Source organism: Cibotium barometz, chromosome 44 (genome assembly GCF_041138505.1).
Source record: "Cibotium barometz isolate CiBa-2024 chromosome 44, ASM4113850v1, whole genome shotgun sequence".
Taxonomy (NCBI): domain Eukaryota; kingdom Viridiplantae; phylum Streptophyta; class Polypodiopsida; order Cyatheales; family Cibotiaceae; genus Cibotium; species Cibotium barometz.
Genome location: NC_141089.1, coordinates 5,822,132 through 5,834,918, shown reverse-complemented (window position 1 = coordinate 5,834,918; position 12,787 = coordinate 5,822,132). Strand labels below are relative to the sequence as shown.

Genomic DNA, 12,787 nt, shown 5'->3' with positions numbered 1-12,787 from the left:
TCTCTGTGTCTCCTAAGCTCAAGTAGGACCAATCCCAAGCATCTTTGATACTCAAACTCCATGACCCTACATAACGGCCCGAAACCCTCTCAGAAGAGGCAATGACATCTCCCTCGGATCTCATAATAGACTGTACATCGGCAAATTTAGTGCTCCTGTGTCTCTGCCTCCTGGTAGCATACCTGAGAAATGTAGTCCTCCAAGATCTGATGCACATATCACCTTGTCTCAATCCGCAGCTGGTGTGATGAGAGAGAGAGGGAGAGAGAGAAAGAAAGAAAGAAAGAAAGATATATTAAGCGTCTACTAAAGACCCGATACAATAATGTCCAAGGCATATCTCATCATGGAATGGAAAATAAAACAAAAAGAAAACATAAACATAGCTATCTCACTTGGGTGATACAAAATTGTCCATGGAAACTCATCATGAAGTATCCTGGCTACTGGATGAATCCATCCTCAGTGAGTGTGAGGAAGTGATCTCTGTAGAAGTTCATCTTCATGGGGAGCTCCGAAGGAGTGATCCATGTGCAATGGGTGTAGAGGTTGAGAAGATCTAACTGGATAACCCAGTTGGTATCCTCGTGAGAGAGCCGGAGAAAAGGGGAGTCCAAACTCTATTGAAGGGGGGGTAGGCGGTCCATGCGGAGCCCATATACTGAGAACCAAGTGGAAACTAGTGCATACTCTAGAGTGGCCCTCAAGTGCTAGTTAGCTGTCTTGAGGACTCCAGGGCAAGCCTCAAGTACTTGTGGGGATCCATGTGACTGATGCAATGGAGGTATGTGACTGTGTGGAAGAGTGCATCAACTACCAATGGGGGTGCAACAAACTTTGCCTGGATAATCTGGTGTGGGATTGATAGTTTGCTGCAGATCATCATGACCTGGGGCCTCTCAACTCGTTGCCAATCCTCATCAGATGAATCTGGGCCCAAGAAGGCTGCTCCATACATCAAGGCTAGTGTGACGAGGGAGTCAAAAAGCCAGCCCTTGGTCCTGGGCTCCTGGAAATGTGCTTGGAAGCACTGCCACTCAAGTAAGCTCAAGGCTGCATATCCCCGTCACTCTGGCATGTGCTGCAGGAAGCATGGTGAAGCGTGGGCCAGTGAAAGTAACACCAAGGTTGACATAGGATGAGACAATCTCCACAGGATCCCCTCTATATGTGAAGCTCAATCTGGATGTGAAGGGGCGGGAGGTATTGAAGACATTACCTTGGTTTTACCAAGGTTAACAGAGAGGTCCCGCTAAGTGCAGAAGTCATGTAAGGCATCCAACTGTCTTTGAAGCCCCTCGGCGCTGAGTCTGAGAGGAGGACGATGTCATTTGCATAAAGTAGTATGGGGATCAATATGCCTGCCAGTGTGGGGCCAGCCCCGCCTAATCTGTCAATGAAACTCGAGATCTCATCAATGTAGAGGCCAAAAAGAGTGGGTGATAGGGCAGCCCTGTTTCACCCCAATAGCGCTGGAAATCTCCTGTGATGTACCTCCTAGGGCTCTCACTCGTACGGTGATGGACTCATAGAGGGCGATGATCCTCCAAACCATGTTAGATGGGACTTCTATCCCCTGTAGACAGTGTAGAAGGCAAGCTCGAGATACAGTATCAAAAACTTTGCGGAAATCCACAAAGCAACAATAAATCCTCTGGTGTCGTGCTCTACCCTCCTTGATGATGGCACGGAGGGTGAAGATGTGGTGGAGTAGCTCCTCTGAAAGCCAGCCTGTCTTGAGGCTCTGCATCCGTGGCTATGCACATGATCGTCCTATAATTATTAGGATCAAGTGGATCTCGGGCTTGAGGATGGGGGTGATGGTGTTTTGGTGGACCAAGAGGGTGGAAATCCTTCACAAAGGGTGGCACTATTGAACATGTAGGCTAATAGGGGTGCCAGGGTATCATCGGCATGCGATGTACTCGGAGTGAGTCCCTCATGATCCTGGGGTCGCCCATTGCGTACTCTACAAATGGCCTTGAGGACCATGCCCTTTGTGAAAGTGGAGGTGGTGGGACAAGGATCTGATGGTGGGGGTAGGGATGGCTGGTGGGGGATATGAAAGCATAGGAGTGCCATGTGTCCGGGCAAATGATAGGTGTGGGAGGGCGATGTTCTGAGAGTTTCCTTGAGGCCTCTTTGCAGTTTGGCCCTAAGAAAAGTCGGTATAACTCATCCTCTTTCCGAGCATAGAACTCCCGTTTCTTGTGTTGAGTGAGCCGTTGAGAAATCCGTTGCGCTTGGCGTTTTGTGATTTGCCCAATCCGTACCTTATGCTTAAAATAGGAGCGTGTGGCCCGACATTCGTCATCATACAAACAGTTCTGGGGCATGGAACCGCAAGGTGGCTTGGCGGTAAACTGCCGTGTGCAGATGAAAGAAGTGGTAACGGACGTGTGGAGTATGGTGGTGAGCTGTGATGTGATGGTGGGACAGTAGGTTCCGCATCCAAGAGTTGGTTGTAGATGTGGTTGGAGTAAACAAGGTCAAGCTCGTGATCAAAAAGGACCTGAGTGTAATGTGAGATGGGGGGTGGTGGCGGAGGGGCAGGTGGTGTACAGGTAAGAGTGAAAGAGAGGTAGGCATGGTCAGCCTCAAAGGGGGGTAGCGGGATGGAGATGTCAGGGAGAAGGTGTGCCAAAACCGGAGATCCCATTAGGTAGTCCACTGTGCTAGTACCTCCTGAGTGAGGGAAGGAGGTGAGGGCGTCGGAGGAGGGCCATCGAGACATCCCGTTATAGATAACGAGACCATGTGCAGCTCCCAACTGTAAGAAATATCTCCCATACACCGTGACCTCCTCACGGTCCTGTGATGATCTCTGTAGCCGTGTGTTAGTGATGTCCTGCTCCTGTAGTGTGATAGGGTCATCCAAATCGAGTAGTGGGACCTGCTGACTTCCCGTCCTGGCGTTGAAATCCCCAAGCAGCAGGACTTCCCCCAACTGTGTGAGAACTCCATAATATCCCCATATAATGGTAAGTACGGTGACTGGCCATGTTTTGCGGCATAAGGAGAGTGGCGTGGTGCAAAATAACACACGGCAATGTGGATGACTCTACCACTGCTAAGCTATAGCCGCACCCAAAGATACCATGCATCTTCGTTCTTCCGGACGATGCTGAGAATCTATCGAAGATGCGATCTAAAAAGGATAGCTATCCCTCCAGAGCCACGTCCTCCTCCTGATGTGCGGGTCTCGCCTCGAAAAAGCTGACTCCCACGCATTCCCGGTTATGTATGGTAAGCCCCTCTCAGGACTCTGATGAGTCTCGGTATAGAAAATGACATCCGTGCCTGTGAGAATCTCGCTCAAGCCTCTTGGATTCAACCACAGCATGCCATTGCAGTTCCACACCCAATCTTTCTCAATGGTCTGGAGTTTTTCCGCAACTTATCACTCGTAGCTTTCAACTGCTCCAAGTCAGTCCTTAGACCCTCCTGAATATTCAGTTCCCCTTCCTGCACTGTATGGTCCTTGACCGTAGCCTTTAGTGCTTCCATTTCTGCCCAGAGTTCCCCTATCACTAGGGCAGCCTTTGGCATTCCTTGTTGCAACTGGGTCTCTTTCAACATCTGAATAACCTCCTCTTGGTCTTTCACTTGTGCTGCCAATTCTTCAATCTTGTTGTTCTTTCCCTGTATCTCCTTGCGGAGACCTTCCAACTGTTTTTCATGTTGGTTCAGGACCCTGTCCAGCACCTTCTTCTGTTCGCCCAACAACTTCTTGGTGTTGTCCTCTATTGTCTTGATGTTTGTCTTCAGATCCTGTAGATTCATTGTGGCTATTTCCCCCTAGTTGCTGCCTTACAGGCCTGATCAAGGGTTGGTGGGTGGGTGGGTGGGAACAGGAAAGCAGAGTGGCGTGAGCAAGGGTGGGTGGGAACAGGGAGGCAGAATGGTGTGAGCAAGGCGTGCTGGAAGCAAGAGTGCACCCAGCGCGTGCGTGCATAGCACGGCAACAAGGGTGCAGTGTAGCAAAAAGCAGCAACAGGGGCATAGTGGCAAAAAGCAGCGCAGCAAACAGGCGCGCACAGCGGGAATAAGGAGGTGGAATGGCGCAACGCGCGGGTCCGCTGGAAGCACTGCGCACACAGTGCATGCGTACGTGCACAACAGGGCTACAAGGGCGCAGCGTGGCAAAAAACAGTAACAGTGTCTCCCTCAGCTATGTCACCTGGAGAGGTATCTCGATGGCGATGGACCATGTCCTGGATCTGGAGCTGATGAGGTGATCGTGGCCGCCCGGGGGGGGGGGGGTGTGGGAGAGGTTCGGTCCGAGGTAACTCCGAGAGAGAAAGATATATTAAGCGTCTGCTAAAGACCCAATGGGCGTATGAGACCAAAGTGATACAATAATGTCCATGGCATATCTCATCATGGAATGGAAAATAAAACAGAAAGAAAACATAAACATAGCTATCTCACTGGGGTGATACAAAACTGTCCATGGAAACTCATCATGGAATACTAAGAACATAGAAACATGAGAGCAACATCAGCTCCTAGTAGATGGTATTCACTCTCCAAAATATCAAGCATGGGGCTAATGAGTATGGCCGAGATCTCCCTCAGCTATGTCATGTGGAAAGGTAGCTCGATGGCGGTGGAGCATGTCCTAGATCTGGAGCTGATGAGGTGATCGTGGCCGACCCGGGGGGGGGGGGGGGGGGGGGGGGGGGGGGGGGGGGGATGATCCAGGTGCAATGTGTGTAAAGGCTGAAAAGATCCAACCGGATAAACCAGTTGGTATCATCGTGAGACATCCGGAGAAAAGGGGAGTCCAAACTGTACTCAAGGGGGGGTAGGCAGTCCATGCGAAGCCCATATACTGAGAACCAAGTGGAAACTAGTGCATACTCCAGAGTGGCCCTCAGGTGCTAGCTGTCTTGAGGACTCCACGGCAAGCCTCATGTACTTGTGGGGATCCATGTGAGTGATGCGATGGAGGTATGTGACTGTTTGGAAGAGTGCATCAACTACCAATGGGGGTGCAACAAACTCTGCCTGGAAAATCTGGTGTGGGATTGATGGTTTGCTGCAGATCATACGGAAGAACATCATGACCTGGGGCCTCTCAACTCGCTATAAATCGTCATCGGATAAATATGGGCCCCGGAAGACTGCACCATACATCAAGGCTAGTATGATGAGGGTGTCAAAAAGCCAGCCCTTCGTCCTGGGCTCCTCGAAATGTGCCTGGAAGCACTGCCGCTCAAGTAAGCTCAAGGCTGCATATCCTTGCGTCACTTTGGCATGTGCTGCGGGAACCATGGTAAAGTGTGGGCCACTGAAAGTGACACCAAGGTAGACATAGGATGAGACAATCTCCACAGGATCCCCTCTATATGTGAAGCTCAATCTGGATGTGAAGGGGCGAGAGGTTCTGAAGACCATTACCTTGGTTTTACCAAGGTTAACAGAGAGGTCCCGCTGAGTTCAAAAGTCATTTAAGGCATCCAACTGTCTCTGAAGCCCTGCCGCTGAGCCTGAGAGGAGGACGATGGCATCTACATAAAGTAGTATGGGGATCAATATGCCTGCCAGTGTGGGACCATGCCCGCCTAATCCATCAATGAAGCTCGAGATCTCATCAATGTAGAGGCTGAAAAGAGTGGATGATAGAGGGCAGCCCTGTTTCACCCCAATAGTGCTCGATATCTCCTGTGATGTACCTCCTGGGGCTCTCACTCGTCCGGTGACGGACTCATAGAGGGCGATGATGCTCCAAACCATGTCAGATGGGACTCTGATCTCCTGTAGGCGGTGTAAGAGGCAGGCTCGGGGTACAGTATCAAAATCTTTGTGGAAATCCACAAAGCAGCAGTAAATCCTTTGGTGTCGTGCTCTACCCTCCTCGATGATGGCACGAAGGGTGAAGATGTGGTCAAGGGTAGAGTAGCTCCTTCGAAAACCAACCTGTCCTGAGACTCTGCATCCCTGGCTCTCTGCAAATGAAGTGAGCTCCGCCTCAAGCACTGATCCATAGAGTTTGGCCAATGTTTGGCCATTCATGATCGTCCTGTAGTTATTAGGATCAAGTGGATCTCTGGCTTTGAGGATGGGGGTGATGGTGTTGGTGGACCAAGAGGGTGGAAATCCCTCACAAAGGGCTCTATTGAACATGTAGGCTAGTAGGGGCGCTAGGGTATCATGGGCATGCGAGATGTACTCGGCAGTGAGTTCCTCATGATCTTGGGCTCGCCCATTGTGTAGTCTACGAATGGCCGTGAGGACCATGCCCTTTGTGAAGAAGGTGGAGGTGGTGGGGCGGGGGTCTCGTGGTGGGGGTAGGGGTGGCTGATGGGGGATATGATAGAGGGGGCGTGCATAGGACTACCATGTGTCCGGGCAAGTGATAGGTGTGGGAGGGCGATGTTCTCGGAGTTTCCTCCATGCGTCTTTGCAGTTCGGCCCTAAGAAAAGTCGGTATAACTCATCCTCTTTCCAAGCATAGAACTCCCGTTTCTTGCGTTGGGTGAGCCGTTGAGAAATTCGTTGTGCTTGGCGCTTCGTGATTTGCCCAATTTGTACCTCATGCTTAAGATAGGAGCGTGTGGCCCGACATTTGTCATCATACCAACAATTCTGGGGCATGGAACCGCAAGGTGGCCTGGTGGTAGACCGCCACGTGCAGATGAAAGAGGTTGTGGCAGATGTGTGGAGTATGGTGGTGAGTTGTGTTGTGAGGGTGGATAGGGGGACAATAGGTTCCACATCCTGGAGTTGGCGGTAGATGTGGTTGGAGTAAACAAGGTCAAGCTCATGATCAAAGAGGACCTGAGTGTAATGTGAGATGGGGGGTGGTGGTGGAGAGACTGGTGGTGTGGAGGTAAAGAGTGAAAGAGAGGTAGACATTGTCAGCTTTAAAAGGGGGTGACGGAATGGAGAAGTCGGGGAGAAGGTGTGTCAAAGCCAGAGATCCCATAAGGTAGTCCACAGTGCTAGTACCTCTTGAGTGAGGGAAGGAGGTGAGGGCATTGAAGGAGGGGCATCGAGACATCCCGTTATAGGTAACGAGACCATGTGCAGCTCCCAGCTCTAAGAAATTTCTCCCATACACTGTGACCTCCTCACGGTCTTGTGATGATCGCTGCAGCCCTGTGTCAATGATGTCCAGCTTTTGTAGTTTGATAGGGTCGTCTAGATCGAGTAGTGGGACCTGCTGACTTCCCCTCTTGGCGTTGAAATCCCCGAGCAGGAGGACTTCCCCAACTATGAGAACTCCATGATATCCCCATATAATGGTAAGTACGGTGACTGGCCATGCGGTGCGGCGTATGGGGAGTGGCGTGGTGCAAAATAACACAGAGCAATGTAGATGACTCTGTCACTGCTAAGCTGTAGCCGCACCCAAAGATACCATGCATCCTCGTCCTTCCGGAGGATGCTGAGAATCTTTCGGAGATGGGATCTTAGACCTCATTGTGGGAATCTTACGGCATTTCAACTGACATTCAGAGGGTTTTTTGGCAGAGATTGTGGCATTCTTATAGGAAGACACAGATTTCCTCCTTTATCTGGGTTTCTCTTCATGGTGGTCTGGCCACCAATCAGTGGAGGTCTGTTACTGGTGCTTGCCCAGCATGCCCTAGATGTGCAGGAGTTTCGGAGTCAGTTTACCATTGTTTATGGGAGTGCAGGGAAGCACAGAGGGTTTGGTCTGCAATTGCACATATAGCCCCCGTACTCGCACATGGAGGGCCCTATCCTTCCTGTGTTTCTCCTCCTCGAGAGTCTCATGTATGATGCTCTGTGGGGGTTTGTGCTTCTTCACCATCTCCACCCAGTCTTTCTTAGTGGTCTGCAGTTCTTCCCGCAGCTTATCACTCGCAGCTTTCAACTGCTCCAAGTCAGTCCTTTAACCCTCCTGAATATTCACTTCCCCTTCCTTCACTGAATGGTCCTTGACCGTAGTCTCTAGGGCTTCCATTTCTGCCTGGAGCTCCCCTACTATAGGGGCAGCCTCTAGCATTCCTGTTTGTTGCAGCTGGGTCTCTTTCAACATCTGAATCACCTCTTCCTGGTGGTTCACCTAGGCTGCCAGTTCTTCAATCTTTTTGTTCTTTCCATGTATCTCCTTGCGGACCTTCCAACTGTTTTTCATGTTGATTCAGAACCCTCTCCAGCACCTTCTTTTGTTCGCCCAATATCTTCTTGGTGTTGTCGTCCACCGTCTTGATGTATGCCTCCAGCTCTTGTAGGTTCATTGTGGCTATTTCCCCCTAGTTGCTGCCTTGGGGGCCTAAGCAAGGGTGGTTGGGGAATGCGGACACACAGTACACCACACAGACCCAACGCGGCAGCCTGCGGGTGCGCATAGTGCACTCAAGGGAGGCGGTGCACACAGGCGCAGCAACGGTGTAGCAGCGCGGGTGGGTGGGTGGGAAAAGGGAGACAGAGGGAGTGCGGAATTAGACTTAGACTCATCATCCTGTGCATCCTTTAAATAAATCAAGTACGCGGAAAGATGCTTTTTCATTATTGATGAAATCGCCGAAGCGGATACAATAGGAACAGATTCCCCTTTGAGTTTTACATCCAAAACATGCTCTTTCCCTCTATGAGACAGAGTAATTTTCCTATTGTAAGTATCCACCACCGCATGTACCCTGTGGCACCATGGCATCCCCAACAAAACATCACAGCCATCCAAAGGCATGATGAAGAACTCCTCGCTGTCCACATAACCCTGCAAATGAAGCCGAAGCTTCCCAATGATAGGGGTAACGGGTTCTGCATACCCTGGACAAGCCATATTTGCCTCATGTAACGGCCCCATCTCCTCTGCGCGAATCCCCAATCGGCCAGCCAAATCTGGTGAAATGAAGTTGGCTCTAGCACCTGTGTCAAAGAAGATCAAAGCATTCTGATCTCTCACTTTGCCCCATGCCCTGCACAACTCTGTAGCTTCACCACCTAGCTGCTCCCCCACAAGATCAGGAACTAAGCCTGCAGAAGGCTTTGGTTTCTTTGGCTTGGGCTCTCCTTTATTGTCAGGGTCCTTTTTGGACGTTCTTTTGGGACAATTGAATGACATATGCCCCTCTTCAGTACAGTAAAAACACTTTTGAGCATCTCTCAAAGCCTGTCTTTCCTCAGAAGTCCTCTTGGGCATTGGCAACTTCTTATACTTTGTCTCTGAAGACCCTTTAGCATCACGAGAAGCATGCCCAAATTTTTCAGCTTTCTTGCCCAATTTCTTACTGCCTTTAAACCCAGATGAACCACCTTTGAGTAACGCATTAGCTGTCATAGCATTTTCAATCATCTGTGACATGTTCGTTACTCGTCTTTATACAATAATCTCGTACCTCCTTGGGCAACCCACAACAATATTTCTCAACCTGCTCAGATAATGGCACGGCACGATAAGAAGTCACTGGGAGTAGAGCTTTCCAAAACTTCTTGTTATAATCCTCCAAACTATCACACTTTGAAGCATCCAGCTTGTGCCATGCGGTCATAACATCCACCTCAAATGTAGATGTGAGCCATACGGAAGAGAAAACCTGTTTGAATTGGACCCATGTGGTGGGTGCTATGCCCTGCAAAAGAAGAGTAGACCACCACTGCAAAGCATTGCCCTTGAGAAAAGTGGCAGCTTTCCTCACCTTAGAGGACTCTGTGTAATTCCCACCAGAAAAAGCAGCATCAAACTGCTATAAAAAGGTAAGTGCCTTCAATTTATCCTTGGCCCCACTGAAAGTGTCAAACTTCACTGCAGCTTCCCCATTCCTTGTAATCCTTCGCCTTTCCCATAGGCGTTAGATTATCATATGGAAGTGGTTTCGTAAGATTGCTGCCCCCAACATTCATAACCATCATTGGGTCAACATTTCCCATTCCCATGCTAGGAATACCATACATTCCAGCCATGTTTCCATACATTCCATTATGCATACCTGGCTGCATGCCACCAAACATATTGCCTTGCATCCCAGGTTGCATGCCTGCAAACACATTTCCTTGCATACCGGACTGCATACCACCATACATATTCCCTTGCATGCCAGGCTGAAAATTGGCTCCAAAAGGCCCATACATACCCATGCCTCTCTGAGGATAACCCCCAGTCATGGATTGGAACACCGAGCCACCACCAAAATAACCTGGATGCATATTCTGCTGAGGAATAGGTGGCTGTCCATAGAAGGAACTCTGAGAGTTTGCACCATAAGCATGCTGCATATTCGGAAACTGGCCAAAAGATGGTTCCTGTGGGATGGCACCACTATGACCCTGAGGAAGATTCTTTGAACGAACCTTCTTCTTCTTTTTCTGGGGCTCTGTGCGAGATCTCATAAATTCAGCAAACCTCTCACTCTGTGTGAGCTGCATAAAAGTATCCATAACACTAGCCAAGCGATCTTTGAACCGAGCATCATCATCCTCTTTACCATGCACATCTTCTGGCTGTGTTACATCCTCATAAGGCTCAACATCTGCAACGTGTTCTCCTGCAAAAATATCCTCAGATACATCTCTTTCAGGAGAAGTCTCTTGCTCTTCTTCTTCATGATAGTAGTACTCTTCCTCTGTATCAGACATGATTGCTGAATTTTCAGCGATGGCTTTCTTCAAAGCAACCACGAGCTCACCCCCTTCAGAAAGTTGATGATTGGTCCCGGGGACGGAACCTTGAAACCGGCCTCTGATAGAAACCAGAGTGCGGTAGACTAGCAGTCACCCGTCCACTTGTAGTCTAGATGTGAAAAGAACACAAATTGGAGCCAGAGTGCCCAAATCTGAAAACATAGCGACACCTGTTGGCCCCAAAGCTTGGCGCCCCTTGCGGTATTTCTTTATTCAATTATAATAATATGAATGGCTGAGTACAACACAAAAATCAGCCAAGAGTTTACACGTGTATATCCAATCTGATGGCCCACAAATCCTTCTTAGCACAGAGGATCTATGCACACAGATCTGTGTCTCTAAATAACACACTGTGCCTCCCTCTGATCAGCCAAGATCACTAAGCAGGCCAGCCATGGGCATACATCTGGCATAACTCAAGTGCATGATACATCATCTCAGCTCAAACATACATGTGCTGTCCAAACTCTGTCTCAACCCTTGTCAATCTGCCATACCCCTCCTCTCACAAGGGGCCAGATAACTCATATCTGCAACAGACATCAAGCAGTAGAAAGAGAGATAGATGAACAGAAACGGAGCTTACCAAATTCAGCTCGTGAAACAGCACTGGAGGAAGCAACAGCACCAATCTGTACTTGCAGGCACTTGTATCCACAACCCTGCTTCACACATGTGCTTGTACTTGCCTGTACCCTCCTCCTGATGTTCACTCTTATGCTGTCCTTGAAAGTACGGATCTGAAAAACAGCACTGTACTTGATTGTACTTGACTGTACTTGCCTGTACTTGACGGTACGGGCTGTTTCTGCAGAGGACCAGAAGTAGCCGCCTACTGAGTTTTGCTGTTGGTTGCCGGTGCTGTCTGCTACAGAATTGTCCAGCACCTGTACTTGCCCCAAAACTGGCCGTACAGTGTACCTGCAGAAAGTACAGAGCTGTACTTGCAGTCGTAGAGCACTGTACAGCCTGTATTCAACAGTCGCAGCCACCTGTCTCTATCCCACAGGTCTGCACCTCTCTGTCCACAGCAGTTCCTGCTGTTCGTACAGCACTGTACGATGGTTGTACGGCCTGTTCCAGCATACAGCACACAGAAAACAGCAGCTACAGCCCCTTCAGCAGTCACCCCCTTCTTCCACAGCTTTTCCACGCTAGAAATCTCTCTTTTTCTCCATGACTCCCAAAAAGGGAAGAGAGAGAGAGAGAAGAGAGAGAAACACTCCAAAAGTGGCCCTCTTCCCCAAAATAATCCCTAGGGCCCCAAACTTTAATAAGTTCCCTAGGGCCACTAAGGCCTAGGGGCAAACTTTAATAAACATTAAAGTTTAATGTTTCTAGTTCCCCCCTTCACATATAGGGATGTCCACACATCTTAAACTCTGTCCGGGCACCCCCCATGTGAATCATAAAATATTCTGACTCTGCAACCACCATGCCCACACTTGTACTGTTCCATTTTCACAGGGCCATGACACCCGACCCTCGGGTACCCCCTACTGTGTGTGGGTGTGGGCGGTGAACAGACTCCCATATGTATCCCCTCACCTTTGGAAGCCAACTCCCTTGGCACTCATGAGTCTCTGTGTATAAGAGCAAGTCTCTCCCTCGAAATGTCTCCGAGAGAGAGAGAGAGAGCAGGTGCAGAGCAGGTGCGCGCACACAGTTGTGGCAACAGCGCGGCAAGAGACCGGAGGGTCTGCACAGGTGCACATGCATAGTCGCAACGTGGCAAGGCAGCGGGTGCGCACTACAGCAGCATCGAAGGGGCGCAGTGCATCGAGGGCCACTAGTGTGCAGCGCGAACAGAGAAGGGCGCGAGGGTGCTCACGGCATTGCAGATTGCGCGCGCCAGAGAGAGAGAGAGAGAGAAAGAAAGAAAGAAAGTTGTATTAATGTCTTCAGAAGGCCAAAATGACCTATGAGACCAAAAGGTTACATCATATCCATGAGGTACATCATCTTGAGTACAAAATAGTAATAAAGAAAGATAACAAAAATCTAGAATTATAAAATCTGATCGAGGTACATGAGCACAGAGCTCTCATATCACCCTAATACATCCCTCATAGACCGCTGTGACATGGTGCTCAAGGTGGTGAAACTGAGCCGGCGCAAGAAGGTCCTACGATGATGGGAGATGATGGCCCGGATCCTCCTGTGGTGGCGTGGCTGTGGGCGAGGG

General features: G+C 49.7%; 1 protein-coding gene across 3 annotated transcripts in view; it reads left to right on the top strand.

Moving 5' to 3' along the window:
- Window positions 1-12,787, top strand: part of LOC147612894 (uncharacterized) — a 224,838-nt gene that overhangs the window by 186,327 nt on the left and 25,724 nt on the right. The window lies entirely within an intron of this gene.